At 45.0% G+C, this 14,224-nt stretch overlaps 1 long non-coding RNA gene across 5 annotated transcripts in view; it reads left to right on the top strand.

Annotated features, from left to right (window-relative positions):
• Nucleotides 1-13,866, top strand: part of LOC120098838 (uncharacterized) — a 45,032-nt gene extending 31,166 nt beyond the window's left edge. For 3 of the 5 annotated variants that reach the window (XR_005497448.2, XR_005497446.2, XR_005497445.2), the window contains 4 exons: nt 4,997-5,096; nt 5,658-5,751; nt 7,492-7,735; nt 8,109-13,866. This is a non-coding gene — a long non-coding RNA (uncharacterized LOC120098838). The remainder of the gene's footprint in view (nt 1-4,996; nt 5,097-5,657; nt 5,752-7,491; nt 7,736-8,108) is intronic. The other 2 variants (XR_010060791.1, XR_010060790.1) reach the window with 2 other exon arrangements.
• Nucleotides 13,867-14,224: the final 358 nt, after the last annotated feature.

Genomic DNA, 14,224 nt, shown 5'->3' with positions numbered 1-14,224 from the left:
CCAGAGGCTTAGGATAGGGGAGACTCCCAGGAGTCAATGGGGGTGGCCTTAGCCAAAATGCCCAACAGTGGGGGCATTGAACCTGAATAAACCACTTCCTATAGGCAGGCAGGACCCCCAGTGGAGGGAATAAGGACACACACCAACTTTCAACCCCAAATTTGTCCAGGGACAGGGAATGGAACGGAGACTGAAGGAATGGCCAACCAAGAACCAGTCCAACTGGAAACCCATCCCATGGGCTGAAGGTATTACTGATGCTATGTAATGCTTGCAAACCATGGCTGTCCTCTGAGAGGCTCTACCCAGGAGCTGACTGAAACAGAGGCAGAGATCCACAAACATCAGACAGAGCTCAGGAGTCTCATGGAAGAGTTGGCTGAAGAATTGAAGACTCTGACAGGGATAGGAATCCCACAGGAAGATCAACAGAGTCAACTAAGCTAGGCCCCTGGGAGCTCTCAGAGACTGAAGCACCAACCAAAGAACATACATGGACCACAGACGTGCAGCTAAGTCTTCATGGCTGCCTTGTCTGGCCTGAGTGGGTGAGGATTTGCCTCATCTGACAGACTTGATATGCTAGGGTTGGGGCATATCCATGGGGGGACCCACACTCTCAGAGGACAAGGGAATGGGGATGAGGGAGGGATGGACTAAGAGGGGGAGCAGTATTTGGGTTGTAAATCAATAAAGTTTTATAAGAATACTATTATCGTCTCTTAGAATATTTTATTTACTCATTAATTTGTCCACTTATTTGTTTATTTACTTATTTAGGATTTTTCGAAACAGTGTTTCTCTTCATAGTTCTAACTGTCCTGGACCTTGCTCTGTGGACCAGGTTGGCTTCAAACTCAGAGTTCTGCCTGCCTGTGTCTCCCACTACTGGGATTAAAGGCCTGTGCTACCTCTACTTGGCTCACCCCTTGAAATATTTCATAGGATTCACTGCTGACCCTATGTAGGCCAGAGGCATACTTTGATTTTTTTATGGCAAATTTAAAGTTTTTAAATACAGAAATGCAAAGACATTCTACTTCTTGCAGACATGTTGAGTATTTCACATTCCAATATGTTTTAGCTTTGGGGCCAGAAAGATGGCTTTGAGATAAAGAAATCTTAGTGCTTTGTCAGAGGTCTGGAGTGCAGATCCCAGCACACACAAGATCAAGTTTATGAATGGTCTGTTAACTCAAGTTGCCAGAATCTGACACACACGCGCGCGCGCGCGCGCACACACACACACACACACACACACATTAATACATTTTATCCAAAGTTGACAAAAATCTTGTAAATATTTTCTTATCTTCCTTATGATTTCTGTCTTGCCCTGTGGGTAATTCAGAAATGTGAGGTTTAATATGCAAACATTTAAGGCTTTTTACTTCACCGTTATTACTTTTAGTTGATTTTACTCTCGTTTTCCTGAATTTTGATATGAGCGGACATAGCTTGCATTATCCCCATTTTTTTTTTCTTTTTTCTTTTTTTCGGAGCTGGGGACCGAACCCAGGGCCTTGCGCTCGCTAGGCAAGTGCTCTACCACTGAGCTAAATCCCCAACCAAGATTTATTTTATTTATATATTAGTACACTGTAGTTCTCTTCAGACACTTCAGAAGAGAGCATCCCTTTACAGATGGTTGTGAGCCACCATGTGGTTGCTGGGAATTGAACTCAGGACCTCTGGAAGAGCAGTCAGTGCTCTTAACCGCTGAGCCATCTCTCCAGCGCATTATCCCCATTTTTTAATTCATTGTGATTTATTTTATTTCTAGCATATGGTCTACCCTATTAGCACTCCATATATGCTTAACAAGCCTGCTTCCTCTGCCATCCTTGAAGGCTCACACGCACATTGTCATTTTCCTTATTTATTTTTTTTAACCGGGCTACAACCAGAGAGAGGGGGTTCCAATTCCCAAACCATGTACCTTCCCCAAGCTGGCACGTACCTCACACAAGCTGTGCCGGTGTGACTTCACCGGTTCACACCTCTAGGTGTATAAACCTGGAGGATGAAGCCTCTCACGTGAGTTAATCAGACTATCGATGACGTTAGACGCCTTCCTTCATCTCTGATGACGGCCCTCGTTGACGTCTTGGCTAATGTGCCTGGTTCCATCCTTCCTGCGTAGATCTCCTGTGTCTCGGTCTCTAGCCTCTCACGCCAATAGCGCATGGTTCAGATTTTGTGCTTTCCGTCCAATTTGGCCATATTTCCCTCTTTCATTTAGCATCAACACTTGACGTAGCTCATGACAGAGCTGAGTCCTGTTATTCGGTCTCCATTTTCCCCACGTCTCTCCCATCTCAGAATCTTCCTGTGGCTAATTTACCCGATGCTCTTGACAAATCAAACAGATTTGTAATTTCTGCCCCGTCATTTAGCTGTCCCTCTTTTTGTTTCAGAAGAATGACAACACGTTCCGTAATTTGTCAGGTCTGCTTATAATAAACACCATGCAACTCATAGACATGCAACCACTTCGGCGCGGTCGTCTTTCAGAGAAATTAGGAGAGGTGGATGTTTTTGTTCATGAATTTCCATTTCTTATTTAGTCAGTGGGACTGAATTACCCTCTGCTGACAGGCTCCGGTAAGGACTCATAATGTTACGGACAGCAGGCTACCGCTGACATTTATATGAAAATGTTATTCAGTGAATCAGGATAATCAACCAATCTGTCCACACGGCACCTTTGAAAACAATGATTTCTACACTCTACAAGGGAACGAAGGTATTTACTCCTCAATGAGTACCCCTGACTCTATCCGTCTCTCAATTCTCCTGTCACTGAGGAAGGGCCTGGGCTCTCTCAGCATGTCACTCCCAGGGAAGGCATTTAATAGAGGAGGTCTGATCCCTGTTAGTTCCTTTGCCCTGCAATCACCAAGGCCCTGTGCGTTAAATATTTCAGCTGCACACAGATACGTTTAGGGGACTGGAGAGGCTGCTCTTGCAGAAGAACCAAGTTCAGTTCCCAACACCTACATGGCGGCATTCAACTGCACATAACTCTAGCTCCAGAGGATTCAAAGCCCTCTTCTGGCCTCTATAGTCAGTCTCTCTCTCTCTCTCTCTCTCTCTCTCTCTCTCTCTCTCTCTCTCTCTCTTCCTCCCTCCCTCCTCTCACTCTCTCTCCTCTCTCTCTCTTTCTCTCTCTCTCTCCTCTCTCTCTCCTCTTTCTCCTCTCTCCTCTCTCTCTTCTCTCTCTTTCTCCTCTCTCTCTCCTCTCTCTCTTCTCTCTCTCTCCTCTCTCTCTTCTCTCTCTCTCCTCTCTCCTCTCTCTCTCCTCTTTCTCCTCTCTCCTCTCTCTCTCCTCTCTCTCTTTCTCCTCTCTCTCTTTCTCCTCTCTCTCCTCTCTCTTCTCTCTCTCCTCTCTCTTTCTCCTCTCTCTCCCCTCTCTCTCCTCTCTCTCTCTCTCCCCTCTCTCTCCTCTCTCTCTCCTCTTTCTCCTCTCTCTCCCCTCTCTCCTCTCTCTCCTCTCTCCTCTCTCTTTCTCCTCTCTCTCTCATCTCTCCTCTCTCTCCTCTCTCCTCTCTCTCCTCTTTCTCCTCTCTCTCCTCTCTCTCTCCTCTCTCCTCTTTCTCCTCTCTCTCCTCTCTCCTCTTTCTCCTCTCTCTCCTCTCTCTCTCCTCTCTCTCTCCTCTCTCTCTCCCCTCTCTCTCCCCTCTCTCTCCTCTCTCTCTCTGTCCTCTCTCTGTGTCCTCTCTCCCCTCTCTCCTCTCTCTCTCTCTCTCTCTCTCTCTCTCTCTCTCTCTCTCTCTCTCTCACACACACACAGATACATATGCACACACTGTGTCAAAAAATATGGGCTATTGCAGAGAAAACACCATCCTGAGTCCAATTCAGCACACGTTTCCTGAGCACTTGCCACTGTTTAACAGACTCTAGGAATCACAAAGTTTGCCCCAGTCATAACCCTCAATAGAATCATGGTAGCAGCTCACTGAGTGTTTGCTGTCATTGATTGTCCCATGGCCTTATTTCATAGTAGAATGTCATCTATCATCAAACATACAGAAAGCAGCACGCACTGCCTTAAGTTCATCAGGATGCTTTTGTATCATTTCTTCAGTGCCACCAAAGCCCTTATGAGTTTTAGAGGTGGGTGGGGAAACTGGAAAAATACAAGACTGGCTGTTTGTAGATGCTAAAGGAAGATGGGGGATTTCTTTCTCTTCTTGGGCTTCCTAAGATATTTCCATTGTTCAGTAAATGGCACTGTTCTCTGGTCCCAGGAGCCTATTTTTCTGAGTTTGTTTTGAAACATGGCAAGGGCTTGAAGACAGCTGCTACTGGAAGCATTGATGGCTTTGTCCTCTTCAGTGAGCAGCTGAGAACATTAAGACATAGCAGCTCTTCCCAGGAGCTACATCCAAGCTGAAGGAGATTGGAACAAGACTCAACTCAGGAACACAAGAGACAGCACCTGTTAAAAATAGACACACATTTGCGGGAGGCTAAATTAAGATCCACGGATAAACAAGTCAATGCCAGTTAGAAGGAAAATTCAAATAGGGCAGAAGAAAAAAGCCCTGACCTCATTGTTTATTATATAATCAAGGGTAAGAGCAAAGTCTGTAGCACTTTAAGTCTGTCCTTGGACGTTGATTAGTGGTGTTTTCTGTGTTCTGCTTAATCTTACTGAGTTTCATAACTCATAATGGAAAGCAAAGGTAGATGTATAGCACCTTTTAAAAATCTCCAGAAGAGTTAAATACTATTGCTAATAAATATTTGTCATGGTGGGTGGGTACAGTAATTCTCAAGAAGTTAATACGCGTATGAGAAAGATGGTTGAACCCTGGCCAATAATGTCTGACCCAGGCCCAAGGGGAAGTACCAATTATAGGTGTGTGTTTTCGAAACCAATATTTTAGAATGCAGCTTATAACTGACCACAGTTGGAGCTTCTTGAGAGGTGGCATTCCGTATTGCATGCAGTCTAACTATGTAGACAATGGTATGTCTTCTCTCATAGTACCAGGATGTAGAAGATGTGGTTTCGCTTTTCAACGAGCCTCTTGCCGCAGAGGAGGGAAAGGAAGACCACTCAGAAAGACGAGGGATCGTGTGATATTGTAAGTACCATGTGGTATTCAAATAACCTTTCAATCTGGGAGGAGATGTGATGTGGGTGGTGGACACGGGAGAGAAAATTTATAGTGAGCCTTGAAGGATCTGTAGAGGAAAGGTGGTGTCATGTCACTGGAGGTGACATGACCGAAGACAGAGACCTGGAGACAAGAAAGGAAAGGAGTCTAGCATGCTTTCCTTTGTACATCTCCATGATAAACGGCGGGTACCTAGGAGGAGAAAATTATGACATTTGGCTAGAATCCTTCACGTGTGGATGGGATGGGCTGGGGAGGCACCTCTGAACAGGTAGGTGCAGAGATCTGTGAATGGATAACATGCCTGTGATTCCACACATGGGAGGACTTCAGGATCTCTGTGAGGTACAGACACCAAAAATCAGTAGAACTCTCTAAATCTCTCTCTGCCCTCTCTCTCTCTCTCTCTCTCTCTCTCTCTCTCTCTCTCTCTCTCTCTCTCTCTCTCTCTCTTTCTCTCTCTCTCTCTCCCGCTTTCCTGGGCATTGTTAATTCTGTTTTATAAGACATGATCTCTAATTGGCCTAGGATTCTCCAAGTAGGACAAGATGGCTGCCCCAGGAGCTACAGGGATCTGAGCTTCTCCACCTCCCCAACCTTGGTACGTCCCACCACCTCCAAGGTAGGTCACTTGTGGGCCACAGCAGAAAGCCAAATGCCTGAGGTACTTCACCTCCACACTATGAGACAGCTCATCTCCCCATTTGTAGATGGGGAGAAATGACAGCAATAAGGTCTAAGGGGCATAAGGGTTTTTTGGTGTATTCCTGGGACCCTCTGAAAAGGATGTGAATGAAGTCGCCAGGCAACAGAGATGGGGGAACAAGGGTGAAGACTTAGAGAACACCTGTATCCAGGGAGTGGGGTGAAGAGAAGAGAAATTAGTGGAGAAGAAACAATTAGAGGCACTGGGGTGACTGCCCAGGTCAGGTAGCCAAGGAGAAGTAGAGTACAACGGCATCACAGCTCCATGGGAGGATAAACGTTAAGTTATGATCTGAGCCATGGGTGATGTTGAGCACATGACATCTGTAAGAGGGTCAAAGGCACAGCCACAGAGTCAATACCTATATGTGAAGTTTAGAAGCAGTGCTTGGAAAGACACTGGTTTTGTGAGTTTGGCAGCCTATCTGCAGTAGAGTTCTGAGAAAAATCCCAAAGCCAATTTTCTCTCCAAGGATGAGTCTTTTAACTGCTTTTCATTCCAAGTGCTTTGAATGAGCGTGGTTTAACTCTTATTACTTAATATCCTGATTCATAATGTCCTCCAGATCACCCAGTTCGGCCAGGAATATGGGTGTGGTGGTTTGAATAGGTACGGCTCCAAAAGACTCCTGAATTTAAATGTTTGCCCCCACGGGGAATGGTACTATTAGGAGGTGTGGCCTTGTTGGAGTGGGTGTGGCCTTATTGGAGGAAGTGTGTCACTGTGAGGTGAGCTTTGAGGTCTCCTATGCTCAAGCTCTGCCCAGTGTGGAACACAGTCTCCTGCTGCCTTTGGATGAAGAACCCTCGGCTCCTCCAACACCATCCCTGCCTGCACACCACTGTGCTTCCCACAGCGGCAATAACACACTAAACCTCTAAAAGTGTAAGCCACCTCAGTTAATGTTTTCTTTTTAAGAGTTGCCTTGGTCACGGCATCCTTTCACAACAATGAAAACCCTAACTAAGACAATGGGTGTTTGCCTCCAGATTTACAAAACAAAACATAGGGAATTAAGCAACCAGGCCTCACAGTTAATACACAGTACAAGGACCCAGATCTTCTATCTACCCATCTGATGTCATTTCTTTTGCTCCAAACACACTGTATAGGTGTGTTGCTGATCTGACTCTTTGTGTCTGTCAATAAAAGATTAAGGTCTATATTTAAATCTATAGGAAGAGGAACAGTCCTCACGATAGACCAAAGACATCAAAAGTTTCTTTCCAGCATGGGAGGCACAGACCTATTAATTTGACTGAACTCCTCAGACCAGCCAATACATGCATTGGTAGAGATCTGGGCGCTTGCCTTTCACCTTTAAGTCATGGGGGACTATAATGACATTCTCAGGGACCTTGTTTGCCTGGCATCTTTTCTATCAATGCACAGGGAAGAGTGCAGACAAAATTTCAGTTTTCTGACTATAGCAAATCCAAGGTATGAGGCTGGAGAGATGGCACAGTGATTGTGATGTTTGCTGCTCTTGCCGAGGACCAGAGTTTGATTCCCAGCACCTACACTGGAGCTGCCAGCAACTCACCTCCAGGAGATCTGAAGCCTAACTCCTTAGGGCAAATTCACAACCACTCGCATACCCAGGAGTAAAACTAGAATAAATCTCTTTTTAAATCTTTTTTTCTTTTCCCTGACTAGATAAGTGGGTGTCCCCCATATACTTCTTTGGAATATTCAGTTCTTTGCTGATGGCCACAGTCTTCCTTCCAACTCCCTGTTATAAGTGGCGAAAGCTGAGCTTGACTTTTGGGTAGGAGATTTACCAAGGAAGAAAAATGGGTGAGACGGGAAGCTGGATTCCTATCTGCTGCTTGGAAACAATCTTTTTAAGGACTACACAAACTTCTTCCTCTCCATAACCTCGATGAGGATATCTGCCTAGGTGAGGATTGTGACTGTTGATTTGGATGAAGGCTCCTTACAGGGTACAGTGACGTGTATAGATTAGCGACATCTGCCCTCATTACAGACTACTCAGGACAGATTTAGCATCCGCAGAGAGTGAAGGAACAAGCCTCTTAATGTCTTTACCTCACACTGTTTTCCCCTCTTCCTTCTAGATGCCCGCGTATGGTTCTCTTTTTCAACAATGCCATTTCAAACTAAATGAAAGGCTGAAATACCCTCCAGTTTCCCTGATAATACAAAGTAAACCTCCATCCAAAGCTAAAATCTATGAACATCACTCAACAACTCTTGTTGTTGTTGTTGTTGTTGTTTGATTGACTGGTCTTTTTCTTTGTTTTTTCATGAAGGAAACTCTGCAAGGACATATGACGCCTTTTAACTCCATCGAATTGTCGCCTATCATGGGTTATAAAGACATAAAATGCAGTTGGGTACATTATAAAAATGAGAAACATAGTCAAGAAAACAAAAGGAAGAGAGAGTGTGGGCATAAAAGCGTATAGTAAAAAATTGTAGGAAAGGGACCACAAATGTGATTTCATGCCCTCAAGCAGAAAGGCAGAAAAATGACTGGTTGTGAAATGTATAGCGTGGCATTAGACGAGAAGCCAAATGCTGGGTGAGACACAGCTGTTGTTGCCATTGTGACTGTAGATGGCTTCTCCCCTGAGTCTTTGTCAAGAAACAATGTCACGGTCATCCCAAGAGACATTCTACAACGGGTCTTGGTAAGCCCATCTTCTGCTTCAAAGCCAAAATGACGTCCCAACGGACAAATGTTATGTTATTCTCGGCTTGTCATCTCTAGGTACATGTGTGCCTTCTGGGTAGTATTGCTTCCAAGAACTGTGCTAGTAAAGTATTTGGCACTCAGTCCTTAGAAGGAAGCAAGACCTTGATTGGTAACTTTTGTTAGTTACTGTGGTATAAATACTCCTACTGTGGCTAGGTCCAAGCCACCAACAAGACGTCACTGAAGATGTATGAGGAAGACTGTCCAGCATACAGACACAACAGAAACGGATAACCTCAAGCACATTTAAAAGAGAAAAAAAAAAAAGAATTAGGGACGGATGAGTTCTGAGTACTAATGTTTTAATGTACTTTGTTTAGTCATAAGCTTGCATAATCTAGTTCTTAATTACTGTGTGGAGCAGTCGCTGGCAAATGCCCGAATATTTACCAGTTGGCTCATGCAGAGCCCACTACGGGTTGGTTCTGAAACCCTGAGACTTCTGAAGTATGACAAGCTCTGTCCCCAGCTGTCTTCTCTGGGCTCATCTCTGGCTACTTGCTGCCTCCCACCTTCTGCTCCAACATTCTGAAGTCTTAACGAATAATCTAAACTTGTTTTCCTATCGGACTTTTGGATGGTTCTCTTTGACCTCAAGACCTCCACAACAACTCCCCCCATACGGCAAACCTCCCCTTACACATTTCTCTCTCCAGAAAGTCTTCTCCTGGTCTATCACCTTTGTCCTATAATGAAGAATTAGGTTTTCGAGAATCTGACCTTTGCCCTTGACTATTGTTAGCAATCTAAAGCCCTTGGGAAGACCTACCTGATAAGAGTGCTTCTGGTTTGTTTTTTGTTTGTTTTGTTTTGTTTTGTTTTTGAGAGCAATCTCAGTAGTGAAAGTCAACAAGGAGATGTGTGAGGGTGGCTTTGAACCCTGGGATGTCTCCTTGATATTGACAGATGCTAGGAAGGAAGGTTCACTGTGGGTGTCAACTTTGTTACCGAACCCTATTAAAAACCCTGGATATTAAGGCTTGGGTGGGTTTTTCTGATCACTTGGGCTGCTGGAAGAAATGTGTGCCATCCGCCATTCCCCTAGAAGAGGAGAGCAAATGGCCTGAGTGTAGATCTCCCCTGGGCTCTATCCCATGGACTGCTTTCCTTGGCAGCTTTTATCTTTATTCTTTGTCTGTAACAAACCATAATTATGATCACAACACACTGCAGTGGGTTTTGTGAGCTAATTATTGAGCACAAGGTAATTTGGAAGCCCCTAAATGCAACTAGGATCAGAAATGACACTAACTCTGGGGACTCCCAAATTTGGGTAGCACTTTATGTGTTTTTGCTTTCTGTCATATCCGAGGTCGCCTATACAACCTGGTCTGCCCTGTTTCCCTGTTAGAGGAGAGTTGTTGAACTTTGCTTGCTAATTCTTCCTCAGGACCTAGCCAGCCCCTAGCCTCAAACAACGAACATTGAAACGAGCTCTCTAGACCATGTTATCACATTGCCATGTTTACATGAGTTCCCAAGACTACTTCTGCTTTTAACACAAATCAGTTAAATAACAGGATACTGATGACTGGAAGGCTGTTCGGCGACATCAATTCTAGGTGTGGGAAAAGGCACATCTGTATAACACTCTATCTTTTATCACATCTCTTCATTAAATAAGTGAGATCACAGACAAGTGCAGGGTTACTTTTTGTTCCAGATGAACGTCCATTACACTGTGGCTCAACTGGCCCTCTGAGGCCCAGGAAGGCTTGTGTTCTAGGGTATACGTGGGCTCCAGACAAAAGGCCACCTGAGTCCAGGATAAAAACTGACAAGGACCTGAGCAAAACAAAGGCATTTGACCAGGATGCCCAGCTCTGCTTTTACAAAGTCGAACACATTATTAAATTCCCTTTGTTTGTTGTCCACAGAAGCACAAAGACCTCAGAAGTTAACCCGGGGCTAGGGCAGAAAGCATGAGAAGCCAAGTCCTTTTCCTACCTGACACACAGTCTATATCTAATGAAGATCAAGGAAGGCAACATGTTTAAGGGCCCTGGAGATGCCTAATCATGTGTAAAATATTAGCAAACTGGAGACATGTGCTAATGGGCGGTTGTGTAACGGTGTTGGGTTAGTTAGTAGGGAGCAGAAAACATGCAGCATATCACTTGAGCCCAACAGGTAGCGGTGAAACCTGGGTCAAAATGACATCCGTTACTTTCCACAGTATTTATTCTGTGCCAGACACTGGGAACAACTCTCTGTTGCTGCATTTTGTCCTCGAGACTCCTCAAGGAACTATTGTCCCAATTCAAAACCGCTGACATGCCTTTTGGAAATTCTTTTATTAGTGTGCATTAACTGCACTAAACAAGGTGTTTCCTCAAAGGTTTTCATACAAGCATAAAATGTATTTCGATCTCCGTATTTCTTTTTACTGCATGTGAATGGATGAGGGCAGTGTATGTGTGGGGGATTGTAGGTGTACACACGGCTCTACACCCTCATTCTTCCCAATCATCCCCCACCTTAGTCTTTGAGGCAGGGCCTCTTGGTGACATTTCTACTAGACTGGCTAGGCAGCAAGCTCTAATGAGTCCATTTGTTTCCATTCCTCTAGTTCTGGGTTTACAGGAACACACTGCTCACTGGAGTACAGACACACTGTATACTAAGGTTAAATATACACTGTGCATTGGAATTACAGATACACAGGGTACACTGGGGTTACAGACACACACTGCACACTGAGGTTACAGTCACTGTACACTGAGGTTACACACACTGCACACTGAGGTTACACACACTGCACACTGGGGTTACACACACTGCACACTGGGGTCACACACACTGCACACTGGGGTCACACACACTGCACACTGAGGTTACACACACTGCACACTGAGGTCACAGACACACTGCACAGCAGAGGTACATAGAAACACTGCCTATGGGTCTTGGGGATCAGAACTCAGGTCCTCATGCTTGCACAGCAAGCAGTTACTAGACCATCTCCCAGCCTCTGTTCATGAGTCGAAGAGAAATGGAAACAGATTTAAAAATAAGTCAGAAGTAGCACTCAGTCACAGTCACAAAGTTCAAACGTTGAGAGTCCCACCCAGGTCTGTTTCTGTAAAACTGACTTTCTAACTAACATGTAGCACTGCCCTTCTGGAGGGAGAGCAGATGCAGGGAACATTTGCAGTCACCAGGCAGATACAACTAAGGATTTTGTTGTGGTTCACATCACCATTCACACAGGGATAGGTAGACTGAGGAGGGACTGATTACAGATTAACAGGAACTGAAACATCTGCCCTTAACCCTAGCAAATGCTACAGTGCCTATTATAGACCAGACCTTGAAGACAAGGAAAAGATTGCCTTTTGGAAGCTTGGAGTTTGGGGTCTATTTTAAAATCCATTTGAGCAGGGCACACAGACAAAAAAATTAATTCATGACAACTTGTTCTCAAGCTGTGAATTTGGGAGGACGTTTGCAGGATTCATTAGCCCACAGATTCACACTCACACCTGTGTGGGGGCTGTTTTATCAGTTCCCGGAGCAAGAGGATAAAATACATGAAGAATCTGGGTCGTGCCTTTTTCTCTAGCTGGTGATTTGTAAATGCCAGTGGAGGAAGCTAAGGAGGGTGGTCAGCAGCCTGTGCCCTTCAGCTCCCTCCTACTAAATCTTTACTCTTCTCTGCAGTCATGTGTGTGGTCTGCTCCATATTCACCTTACGAGAATCGAAAACACACACACACACACACACACACACACACACACACACACACGCGCGCGCGCGCACACCCAGCATTGTTAGAATCTTATTCCTCTTTACATTCTCTTGACGTTTCCTGGTCAATGAATTCCACCCAAGACCTTATTTCAAGGCCATTGTAATGTGAATGATTCTACCTTAATGCTGATACAGGCCACTGTGCTACTTAATGCTACTGTGACCTACTGATGTTCTACACAGAAAAACTCAATGAGGGAGACGGAAGGATTCACAGCTCTGTCCTTCGATCCTAGTGTCGCCAGGTGGTAACATCCATGTGTAAATTAATCTTCTGATTCCTGCTCTGCTCTGCTCAACTCTTCAGGTGCTAGTCCAGTTTTTTTTTTCCCCTTATGACCCTTGGTGGTTTGAATAAAAATGGATCCCATAGGGTCACTCACAGGAAGTGGCACAATTAGGAGGTGTGGCCTTGTTAGAATGGGTGTGGCCTTTGTTGGAGGAAGTGTGTGTTACTGGGGTTAGGCTTTGAGGTTTCCAGCACTTGAGCCAGGCCCTGTGTGTCCTTCTCTGCTGACTTCTAATCCAAATGTAGAAATCTCAGCCAACTTTCTAGCACACTATTTGACTACTTGCCCGGTGCTTCTCATCGTAATGACAGAGGACTAAACCTCTGAAATATAAACTAACCATAGTAAAGTATTTCATTAGGGGTGCCAGGGTCATGGTGTAGCTTCACAGAAATAGAAACCCTAACCGAGACAGACCCACAGCTGGTCAGCCCAGGTCTATTAGTGTCTCAGGCCCAGAGAGCAATGGATAGACTTCTCCTTGCACAAGTGGCGTGACGTTCACCCCACTCCTAGCCAGCTGGAGACTCTAAGAATGGGTTCACATCTTTACAACGTGTTCCCTGGAAAGTATCCTACTAGGCCACTTGGGCTAACTCACATTCCAGGGAAAATGGACCAAAACAGATGATCTACACTTGGTGTTCCAATCTACCTGATGAAGAGCAGTCTTGGCAACTGTGGCATTGACAAAGAGTACAGGAGGAGAAACTTCTCAGCAATAGAGGAGACTGAGCAAGTGTTTCAGTTAGGCCTTGATATCTTGTGCAAACGATGTAGGCAAGATGGCGTGGTCCAAGGAATACCCTTCATCTTCCTCTTTGTAACTCCCCAGAGGATTCATTCCCCCAGTGTATCACCTAGCCCATACTTATAGCAACCTCACACTGTCGTTTGAGGTTCCATGTATTTGATCTGTCAAAAATTCCCATCTTCTGCTGATTTTTTTTTTAAAAGAAAAGAACAGAAGCTGGAGAGGAGGATAAGGTTAAACACTTGATGAGCTCTAAAAACAAACATGAAGGCTAGAATTTGGGACTGGAGAGATGAGCCAAGGCTTAGGAAGACCAACTGCTCTTTGCAGAGGACATGTTTTTGGTCCCAAACGCCTCTATCAGACTCACAATCATCTGTAACTTGGTCTCCAAAGAACCTGACACATTCTCCCTGACCTCTGTGGACAAACGGGCACGTGCACGTGCGCACACACGCGCGCGCACACACACACACACACACACACACACACACACACACACACGAAAGAAAATAAATCCACATAGAATCCAGGTAGACATAGTGGCCTACAGTCCAGCCCGTGGGAACTGAACAATGACAGTGGGTGTCTAGGGCCAGCTGGTTTGCTGGACCAACTGAATTGCAAGCTCTGGGTTCAGCAAGACTCTGTCTCAGTGAATAAGGCAGAGTGATCCAGAAAGAATCTACAAGTCACACTCAGGCCAATTCAACGGGGATGCACCCACCCTCTCACATACAACATGACAAAAGAAAAAACAAAACAACAATAAAACCAGAGAATCAAAAATGTGTATCAATAATTCAGGTGAGCGCCTCAGTTTCCATGCGTTGGATAGGAACTCATGTATTCATGGTCCATTTAAAGATGGGTAA

This window comes from Rattus norvegicus, chromosome 20 (assembly GCF_036323735.1).
Source record: "Rattus norvegicus strain BN/NHsdMcwi chromosome 20, GRCr8, whole genome shotgun sequence".
In the NCBI taxonomy this organism is placed as follows: domain Eukaryota; kingdom Metazoa; phylum Chordata; class Mammalia; order Rodentia; family Muridae; genus Rattus; species Rattus norvegicus.
This window is presented reverse-complemented; position numbering and strand designations above follow the sequence as displayed.